General features: G+C 40.7%; 1 long non-coding RNA gene across 1 annotated transcript; it reads left to right on the top strand.

The window, feature by feature from the left end:
* Positions 1-3,127: 3,127 nt before the first annotated feature.
* LOC134294172 (uncharacterized) lies at positions 3,128-10,769 on the top strand. The gene is made up of 2 exons (XR_010001141.1): positions 3,128-5,779; positions 10,332-10,769. It is a non-coding gene; the product is annotated as an uncharacterized LOC134294172 (long non-coding RNA).
* Positions 10,770-11,255: the final 486 nt, after the last annotated feature.

The raw sequence follows: 11,255 nt of genomic DNA on the forward strand, positions 1-11,255 counted from the left end.
CTTGGCAGAGGAGTGGGACCTGAGCCCCCCATTTGTCTTGCAGCAGTAAAGTCCCCACCCTGCTGCTTTGGAGAAAGGGGTGGGGGGCGGGTGCCGGCCAACGGTGGCCAGCTCCCCAGAGGAGTGGGACCTGAGCCTCCCATTTCTCTTGCAGCAGCAAAGTCCCCACCCTGCTGCTTTGGAGAAAGGGGTGGGCGGTGGGTGCCGGCCAATGGTGGCTGCCTCACCAGAGGAGTGGGACTCGAGCTCCCCATTTCTCTTGCAGCTGCAAAGTCCCTGCCCTGCTGCTTTGGAGAAAGGGGTGGGGGTGGGTGCCGGCTAACGGTGGCCGGCTCCCCAGAGGAGTGGGACCCAAGCCCCCCTTTTTTCTTGCAGCAACAAAGTCCCCGCCTGGCTACTTTTTAGAAAGGTTGGGGTTGGGGGCCGAGCCACTGTTCCAGGTGGGGGGGGTGGAGCCTTTTTGGAAGATGGTGGCTGTCCAGTTTTCCTCCAACATGTTTTGGAGAGGGTTGGCTTGGTATAATGATGGTGGTTGGGTTGCTGGTGGTTTGGTTTCTGTCTGTAACAGACTGGCCTTTTCTTTTGTTTCCCCCAGTTCAGAAGACATAAGCTCAGCTGAATGTTTTGAATGGTTTTTATTATTCCCGAGATGTAAAGTTAGTTACCTAAGTAACTAGAAGAAAACCCAATGGAAAAGGAAATGTCTTTCAATGCAGGAACAAAGGAGTTTCTTTGACAATTCGCCAAAAATGAGAAGGTAAAGGAAACATTCTGCAATTTGGTGAGCTGGCAGGGTTGAATGTGTTCTCCCACTGTATCAAATTTGATCAGGATAGCTCAAAAAATGAGGGCAGGAGAGCCCTGTAAATCCCCCCCCCCGGGAGCTGTTTTTTTCACGACTGCGCATGCACGTCCGCCATTAACGAACCAATTTAGAGCATTACGAATTTTCGGAAATAGCCAAAATTTTTGAGGAGAAAAATCAGAAATAGTTTCTAAAACAAAGCGCCGCCCCGCCCCCTACTTTAGAAGCAAGTTTAGAACCAATTTTTTCATTGATTTTTCATGCCTAGTATATAGGTGTAAAAAATACATATAAAAATCAAACATGCAAGTTTTCTTAAGCAGGCTGATTTTTCTTTTTGTGGAGTACAATTAAAGGATTTTCTATAGCGTCCACTGTGAAAACTGCATGTTGTTGCTAATAGATTTGTGTGAATGCATGACATTCAGAAAACCTTTACTGTTACTAATTCTTTTGTGACTCCAACATTGAGCGAAGGAGACCCCATCTGGGGTTGGGACCCACACTTAAAGAACCAGTGTTCTGGAGCACATTGGGGGAGAGGGGCAGAGGGAGCCAAACATTGCTGCACAAGACAAAGCCTAATTATACATTGTTGGATGCCGCCTGATAGGAAAAAATACTTTTCATATCTGGCTCCTGACAGATCCAAGTTTTCTAGATGCAAGAAGTACTGACATAGCTGGCCAAATAGACACAGACTTTGCTATATAGCAAAGAAAATGGGGGATCTAGATGCATGTGCAAAATGGACACATACGACATTTCCCTGAGCATGGAGGCACTGGCAAAGCTGAGAAATGTAGCCTGGGAAAATGGCCCAGAGTGGGAGGAAAACACTTGGCAGAAAGTAGTGAGCTGAATGATGATCTGGCAATAGGTCTTGTACATCTTAAACAGGGAAGGGAGTCACAGTAGGAGACCTTTCTGCCAGTCACAAGGGATAAGCACAGTTCACAGCAGTCTGATCTCTCTTCCTGTTTATAGAGAGGCAATTCTGTATCCAAGTAGACCTCCATCTATTTTAGCTGCATCACTATTTGACAGAAGTACAGGTGTTAGCCCTACATTGCTGGCATTTTAAACTGTTTAACACTGCATAACCAGCACTTCCATTAGGCAAAATGAGGCAGATATGCCAGGGAGCATATTTGGGCCAATAGTCTACAATTGATTCTTTCCCAGAAACATTCTGATGGTTAGTGGACCAACACTGTTCCAGGTACCAGAGCTCATTAGCACAGGGATGGTGGTGGTGTACATGTGAACAATGAATCAGACCAAAATGGGCTCAATCTAGCTGTCCAAACACAAGAACAGAATTTTCTGCAAACTCCAGAGCATCCTCCAACACTGCAGAGAAAATTTGGGTTAAGAGCTGAAAACTCCAGATGCTTACCAAAAGTCACCTCACATTGTGAAGATTGTCAACTCTGAGCTGTGGCGCAGCTGTGGCGCTGTGGTGCTGTGGTGCAGCTGGTTAGTAGCCAGTTGCAATAAATCACTACTGACCAAAAGGTCATGAGTTCGAGTCAGTGCGAGTCGGAGTAAGCTCCCAACCATTAAAAGTCTAGCTTGGTAGACTATGTAGCCGAAAGACAGCCGCATCTGTCAAGTAGGAAATTTAGGTACCACTTTATGTGGGGAGGCTAATTTAACTAATTTTCAGCGCCATAAAATCTCCAGCAGTGTGCGGAAGAACGAGGAAGTACTCCATCATGGACTCAGTGTCACAAGTGGACGGTGAAGCAGCAGCTCCCCCTTTGGCCGGAATCAAGCATACCCTCATGAAGCTGGAAGCTGGAATGTTAAATTGCCTCTATGTCTGTCTATATATGTCGTATGTCTAATGCCACTGCATGTTTTCCATGTATGGAAAACATACATGGAAATGGGTCCCCTTTGGGGTGAGAAGGGTGGAATATAAATACTGTAAATAAATAAATAAGTAAATAAACTCCAGCTACAAGGTGAATATGAGGCTTTTTATTTGTGTAGACATGTCCTTACTGAACATGCTTGAACAGCAAAAAATAGACAAGAGAAGAAATGTAAAAAGTCGTATCGTCTGTTCCCAACAGTCAGCATTTTTTTTTTAAAAAAAACTACACAGAGATCTACAAGTTTTGTCGAAGGCTTTCATGGCCGGGATCACAGGGTTGTTGTATGTCTTTCGGGCTGTGTGGCCATGTTCCAGAAGTATTCTCTCCTGACGTTTCGCCCACATCTATGGCAGGCATCCTCAGAGGTTGTGAGGTATGGATCCATTCTGGAACATGGCCACACAGCCCGAAAGACATACAACAACATCTACAAGTTTGTCCATCAAAATGAAAATCATAAGAAAAAAAAATCCCTGGAAGTGTTTTGAAATAAACTTTCAAGTGTTCTCTAACAAATTCAAAATGTTTTAGTTTAGTTATGTAGTTTACCTGACCTGATCTGGCCTGGTTGTTTCATTTCACACATATATATTTAGGATGCAATGTTTACTGAGACCTACAGCCTTATCACACAGGGTGGAAGAAGCGTCTAAGGGCCCATGGAAGCCCACACCACCCATCATACAAACTAAGGTAACTTCTGGTGAGGCAGCATGGTGTGACTCTGCCACTGCCAACATAGAAGCCGCCCCATGTTCCATTAGGAACGAGCTTCGGCGGAGTGACAACGCTCTCCCATGTGGGACGGGAAAGCATCAGCTGTCACCCAGGGCACTGAGAATCACAAAACTGGACCTCATCAACGTGATGAGGTCCATATTGAACTACTCTTGATTTTTGTGTTGTAGGGACTTAGATGTATCCTTTATTTGTTATTTCTACCTCTGCTACCACATTTTCAGGAACATATCTACATTGTTAATTATGTAGCATAACAGTATTTTCCTGAGCTGTAGAGATGCATGAGATCAGGACTTTAAAAAGTCTCAGTGTTTTGTCCTTCTGTTTCTCTGTTTTTAAATACTAACTATTGAATGAAATGTAACATTTCCAAAATGCACGGAATCTTAATTTAAACTTCAGTGGGAAATATGTCAACATATTACGTATTACCTGTGTTCATGTCACTCTAATCCAACATCTTAGCATAAGTAATTATGCCATTAAATGCATTCTTCGTGATACAGATCAAACTTACTGAGAGGAAAACATTAAAAATGCAAATTTGGGGGGCTGCTATAAAACAATAGGCTTTGTTGTGGCATCATTTTGACTACACCGTGGTTGTGTTAGATATTGTTTAAATCATAAGGGCAACCAGTAGTAAATGCAGAACATTTATTAGATTCCTTCCCTTCCTCTGTTTTAATATTTTCACTTTAATGGTCAATGTAAAAGAATCTCATTTACAATTTTCCACACAGTAGTTACAGGAAAAGTTGGAGATAGAGGATGATAAAGAGAAACTGACCTCAGTGGCCCCAAAGAAGAAGAATTTGGCCATAAAACTGAACATAGTCAGAAGTACTTTGTAAGTCAGGCCCCTTTTTATTTGGAGATACTATTGTTTAACAGCCATTTTAAATTGGGACCAGCATCCTGATTCTGGATTGTGCAGCTTTTATAGAACGTCTCTGCAACTTTTAAATGTCTTTAATACATTTTAAAAATAAAACTGTAAAAAAGCAGCAACCAGACTTCAAAGAGAAGACATGTTGTGCCAGAATTACGGATCTGGTGCCGATTTTCACTGGTTGTAAAGATCTGGGAAACTTCTGCAACTATTAAATCTCTGATATATAACAGAAATTCACCTACTTTCCTACTCAACCACCTCCCAAACTTTTAAATGTGGGTGGCAATTCTGAATGTACTTAATCAGAGGTCACAGGTACAAAAATGACCAAGGTAGGCTTCATGATCCAATATCATATTTCCATAACCAATAATCACCAATGATAATGATTATTTCAGATCTGGTAATAAGTCCTTGTTGCTCTTTGCTGTACCCAGAGTAATAGAATTGACAGCTTTCTCTTGCTCTTTTCCAACATACCTAGTTTCTCTTTTTTTCCTACAGGTAGCTTTTGGTGAACATTATTTTTAAAGCTATTATCCTATTAAGACAATGATGCTGGGGAAAATGGAAGGAAGAGGGGCCGTCAAAGGGCAAGATGGATGGATGGCATCCTTGAAGTGACTGGCTTGACCTTGAAGGAGTTGGGGGCAGCGACTGCCGATAGGGAGCTCTGGCGTGGGCTGGTCCATGAGGTCACGAAGAGTCGGAAGCAACTGAACGAATAAACAACAACAATCCTATTAATCTTTCTGAAAACCAGCATGGTGTAGCAATTTGAGTTTGGGATTATGACTCTGGAGTACAGAGTCCTAATCCCCACTCAGCAGTGGAAAACCCATTGGATGACCTTGTGCAAGTCACACTCTCTCAGCCTCGGAAGAAGATGACGGCAAACCTCCTCTAAACAAATCTTGCCAAGAAAGCCCCATGATAGAGTTGCCTTAAGATCGGCATAAGGCAGAAATTACTTGAAGTAATGCAATAACTAAAAACCTACTTTTCTGCTTTTTGAACTCTGTGAATGACTAGATGGTAGTGGCCGTTTGTCCATATTCATATCCCTTTACTCAGGATCAGCAATATAATTGCATGTAATTATTCATATTATTTATGATACTATACTGAAGCAAGTTCTACTAAGTTCAAGAGGGCTTGTTCCCTGAAGCATGGGCACAAAATTCCCCCCATATATGCAGACACCTAAACCAAAGGTGGACAGTTTATGACTCTTCGGACACTAGAAGGCAGTTTATATTCTAAGGCTTTTGGGAGTTGTCGTTTATTTATATTTATTTTTATTTAGAGAATTTTTACTTCAGCCGCAAAGGCACTCAGGCTTATAATCTACATAAGATAAATAAGATGTCATACATAAGACATGATGTTGCTGTGTCTTGCTGGCTGCCTCCCTCCCACTCAATGGCCAACAGAATGGCAGTTCAAGAATATCTGGTGAGTCAGACTTTACCTCTCTCTAGTGTAGCCATAAACCTCTTTCCACTCCCTTTCCCTCTGACTGTGAGCAGGGCAGAATGACTAAAGCAGATGCAGTTGCTACAGATCATAGCCTGAACTATTCTCTATGCAAAAATACCCTTCAACATAGTCACCATCAATTTGTACACATTTGTGCAGGGCTGGCCTTAGGTAATTTTCAAGTGTAAGCGAAAACAGTATTCTGGCACCACCACCACCCCCAAATGCAGTGAGAGTGGAAGAAGAGAGCCATGGAGATACATAGCAAAGGTAATAGGCTTCTTGTTGAAGAAGAATCACTCAATGTGTTGTATCCAGAACAGAATAATAGAGTTGGAAGATATAGATATGTGTATTAATGAAATAAAAATAATCTCTTGTTTGCACTTAATAATAATAATAATACTTTATTTTTCTATCCTGCCACCATCTCCCCGAAGGGCTAACATGGGGCGATGCCCAAAACAAAACAGAATAAAGCAATTACAACAAATATCAAAACAGAACAGTAATAATATAAATCAAATAAAATAAACAATTTAAACATTATAAAAATACAATAAAACACATAAAATCAGAACAAATAATACAGCATCAACCACTGGAGATAAAAGGGGTCGGGCATATAAAACACAATATCCAAAACTTTAATAAAGTGCATAAACAAGTGTCAGAGAGTCAACTGGGATAATATGGGATAAGGTAAGGTAGGAAGGGATTAAAGTGCTAAGAAGTAATGTCTCGGTGAAAGGGTCTATCATGTTGGTGAATTAATCAAACACACACTGAAATAGCCATGTCTTCAGCTGTTTCACAAAGGCAGACAAGGTTGGAGCCAATCTGATCTCCCTAGGGAGGGAATTCCAAAGCTGGGGGACCACCACAGAAAAGGCCCTCTCCCTCGTCCCAGCAAGCCGAGCCTGCGATAGTGAAGGGAACGAGAGGAGGGCCTCCCCTGAGGATTGAAGGGATCATGCAGGCTCATAGGGAGAAAGGCGGTCACAAAGGTAGACAGGTCCCAAGGCGTTCAGGGTTTTGTAGGTTAGTACCTGCACCCTGAATTGGGACCGGAAAGTGAATGGCAGCCAATGGAGCTCCTTAAACGGGGGGGGGGGGGTTGACCACTCCCTGTAAGATGCTCCGGTTAACAGTCTGGCTGCCGATCATTGGACTAGTTGTAGTTTTCGGGCCATCTTCAAGGGCAGCCCCATGTAGAGAGCATTGCAATAATCCATCCTGGAGGTAACTAAGGCATGGGCCACCATGGCCAAGTCAGACTTCACAAGGTACGGTCGCAGCTGGCGCACAAGTTTTAGTTGTGCAAAGGCCCTACCGGCCACCGCCGACACCTGAGCATCAAGTGTCAGCGATGAGTCCAGGAGGACCCCCAGACTGCGGGCCTGCTCCTTCAGGGGGAGTGCAACCCCGTCGAGCACAGGTTGCCACCCAATACCCCGATCGGCTGAGCGACTGACCTGGAGGACCTCTGTCTTGCCAGGATTAAGCTTCAGCTTGTTTGTCCTCATCCTGCCCAGCACAGCACCAGGCACTGGTCCAGAATCCGAGGAGCTTCCTTGGATTTTGGTGGAAAAGAGTTGAGTGTCATCTGCGTAGAGATGGCACCGAACTCCAAAACTCCGGATGACATCTCCCAGCAGTTTCATCTAGATGTTAAAAAGCATGGGGGACAGAATGGAACCTTATGGGACCCCACAGGTCAATGGCCAGGGTTTCAAGCAGGTGTCCCCAACTTCACCATTTGGGTACAACCCTCCAGGAAGGACTGGGGCCACTGCAAAGCAGTACCCCGAAGGCCCATCCCAGAGAGACACTTGTGTGTCTTGTACCATTAATCTGTGTTGGGTAATGTTTCATGTCTTTTAAATTTATTTTAACTATTCCTTAGGTTTACTTCTATTTTAATGCTTATAGTCTGCTTTGGAATATTTTAAGAGGGAAAAAGTGGTATATAGTATACATTAATAGTAATATCAAAAATAAAATATAGTATCCTAACAATAATGCTAGTATAGCACAACTTCTAGTTTTTAACACATTTTCTAAATTCTTGCTATATAGGATATAGAGAAGATCAAGGCCATGACAAAAGAGTATTTTTGTATTAACGATACCAAAGAAGTGAGACCACAAATTATATGGGATGCCTTTAAGGCAGTGACAAGAGGCTTTTTGATACAATTAAACGCCAGCAAGAAAACAAAAAGAATTAGAAATGTCAAATTTAAAAAAGAGATAGAGGCGAAAGAAAAAGAACTAAAAGCCAATCCGAGAAACCACTCAACAAAGAGAATTCTAGATATACTTTTAAAACAGCAGGCAAATTGGGACATGGAAAAGCTAGCTAACCAGATAAAGTGGGTTAAACAAAATACATTCGAAAATGCAAACAAGCCAGGTAAATGGTTGGCTAGATTATTAAGGAAGAAAAGACAAAATCAACAAATAGCAACAATTAAAACAAAAGAAAGAATAGTCACCAGAGATGGGGATATCAGAGAGGAATTTAAAACCTATTATGAAAAACTCTACACAAAAGACCCCATAAGCCCGGAAAAGATAATGGAGTACCTGGGGAAACAAAAATTGGAGAAAATCACAGATGAGCAAAGACTGAATCTAAATAAAGAAATCACGAAAGAAGAAATTCTCAGAGCAATTAAAGTCTAGAAAGCAATAAGGCCCCAGGACCCGATGGTTTCATTGCAGCCTTTTATAAGATAGGTCAAGAAGAAGTGATTCACTTCTTACAGAAAATAATGAATCAGGCCCTGCAGGAGAAAATTATTCCGGACACATAGAAAGAAGCAATAATAATTATGATCCCTAAGGAAAATTCGGACTTATTGAATGTAGGAAATTATAGACCCATTTCCCTATTGAATACGGATTACAAAATCTTTACCAAAATTTTAGCTAATAGAATGAAAGAATTTTTAGCCGATTGGATTGGAGAAGACCAAACGGGGTTTTTACCAGCCAGAAGTATCAAAGATAATGTGAGAACAATCATAGATGCAATTGAGTATTATGAACAAAATAATCAAAAAGAAGTAGGCTTTCTAGCATTAGATGCTGAGAAAGCCTTCGATAACCTAAATTGGAACTTCTTTAAATTACTATTACAGGAATTAGACTTAGGCTTCCAGATTCGAAATGGAATCAATAGTATTTATGAAGATCAATGGGCCAAAATCCAAATTAATGGCCAAGAAATGAAAAAATTCAAAATTAATAAAGGAACTAGACAGGGATGCCCCTTATCACCCCTAATATTCATTTTTGCATTGGAAGTGCTATTAAAAGCAATTAACAAAGATGGGAACCTACAAGGAATTAGACTAGACAGGCAGGATTATAAATGCCGAGCCTTCGCTGATGACATAATTTGTATTATTGAAAATCCTAGACAGAGTATTCACAATTGGCTAACAAACATTGAGGACTTTGGTAAAGTGGCGGGCTTAAAAACCAATAAGAAAAAAACAAAATTCTAACAAAAAGCATGTCAAAAGAAAAGCAAAAAGACTTATATGACACTTCTGGACTGGAAACCCCGGCTAAGATAAAATATTTATACCACGATGTCTATGCTCTCAATTGGATTAAAGATTGGATTAAATTGGAACAAATCAAAATTTAAAATTTAGAGGGACATGAGTTAAGAAGAGGCTGGCATGGATATCTCTGGTACAACAAATCAAAAATAGAAAAACAAATTGGTAATCATTTCATAAGATCGGCATTAATCAAAATCTGGGATAAATATAAAAGACATTTCCATACAAAATTCCCCTTTGGCTCTCCCCGCTGGAAGCTAATCACCAAAGATTATTGGGATGGATAAAATGGCCGACCTATAAAGAAATATTAAATTTAGCATCCAACATAAAAGATCCCCCACAGATAAAAGAATTGTATGAAATTCAATTAATTAACAAAAATATGTCTTGGTACTAATATCTCCAAATCAAAGAATCCTATAAAAAGGACAAATGTGAAGGCTTTGAAGTAGAACAGGGTTTTTGGGATAGAATTTGCCAGTTGAACAAGAAAATTATATCTATATTATACAGTAAATTACTAGAATGGGAAATAGAATCAGAGGGTATCACAAACGCAATGATTCAATGGGCAAAAACATTGGTCGCCTGATTCATTTACATGAATGGGAATCAATTTGGAGGAAAAAAAATTAAATATACATACTCCACTGATATGAAATAAAATTGGTTGAAAGTTATGCACAAGTGGTATTTAACGCCAAAGAAAATAGGATTAATGTACAGAAATGCCAACAATAAATATTGGAGGTGTAAAACACAAATTAGTTCATATCTCCACATGTGGTGGAGCTGTAGAAAATTAGAGAAATTTTGGACAACAGTTCTAGGGGAAAGTAATAAAATTTTAAAAACAAATTTTATGAAAATGCCTGAACTGCTAGGGCTATGATCAATGAGTTATTGTAGACAAAAATACAAATTATTTACTTTCTTTATTACTGCAGCGAGAATGGTGATTGCCAAACAGTGGAAAAGTGAAAAAGCCCCAACAAAAGAAACATGGTTGGATAAACTGATTGAAATAAAGGACATGGAGAAACTAACTTTTTTGACGAGAAAGAGTAACGGAAGAGCGTTGAAGACTACAAATTGGTCTACTTTTGAGGACCACCTTAAGAAAGTAACATCAAGAAACTTGTAAATGGAATATTTAATAGAAAAGGACAAAGATCGGAAGTAAACCCTTCCCTAGTGTGTCTCCCCTCCACAAGCTGTAGCCCACCAACACACCCTTCTCCCTATTCCTTCCCTCCCCATCTAAACCAAACCTTACCTCCCCCAACCCAATTGTTTCTGTGTCTATCGTCTAACATCCAGTTGTGTATATAAGAAAACTTTCAATAATTTTTTAAATAAAATAAAATAAATTGTTGCTATTTTAATGCTTATGGTCTGCTTTGGAGCATTTTTAGAGGAGAAAAGGTGACATAAAGAATACATAAATATAAGTAAAAGGTAAAGGTTTCCCCCTGATATTAAATCTAGTTGTGGGTTGGTGCTTATCTCCATTTCTAAGCTGAAGAGTCAGCGTTGTCCATAGACACCTCCAAGGTCATGTGGCCGGCATGACTGCATGTATCACCATTACCTTCCTGCCAAAGCACTGCCACATGACCTATCAAGTAGACCCCCCCCCCCCACAAGGGTCACCAGAAGATACAGAGACCATCTCCAACTTTTTTCTTGTTTCACTAGTGACAGCCAGAAATAGCAATGTAGCTGCTGCACCAGTACTGAAATTAGAGAAATTGAAGCTTTGCAATCCCTATTGCTGGCACTTTTCACCACAAAGTAGTCACCATAGTGAAGCTATAGAATGGTGAAAACTCTGTTGCCAAGTTTGTTGTGCTCCTGTATGCCCTTCCATA

The sequence above is a fragment of the Anolis carolinensis genome, chromosome 1 (genome assembly GCF_035594765.1).
Source record: "Anolis carolinensis isolate JA03-04 chromosome 1, rAnoCar3.1.pri, whole genome shotgun sequence".
Lineage (NCBI taxonomy): Eukaryota > Metazoa > Chordata > Lepidosauria > Squamata > Dactyloidae > Anolis > Anolis carolinensis.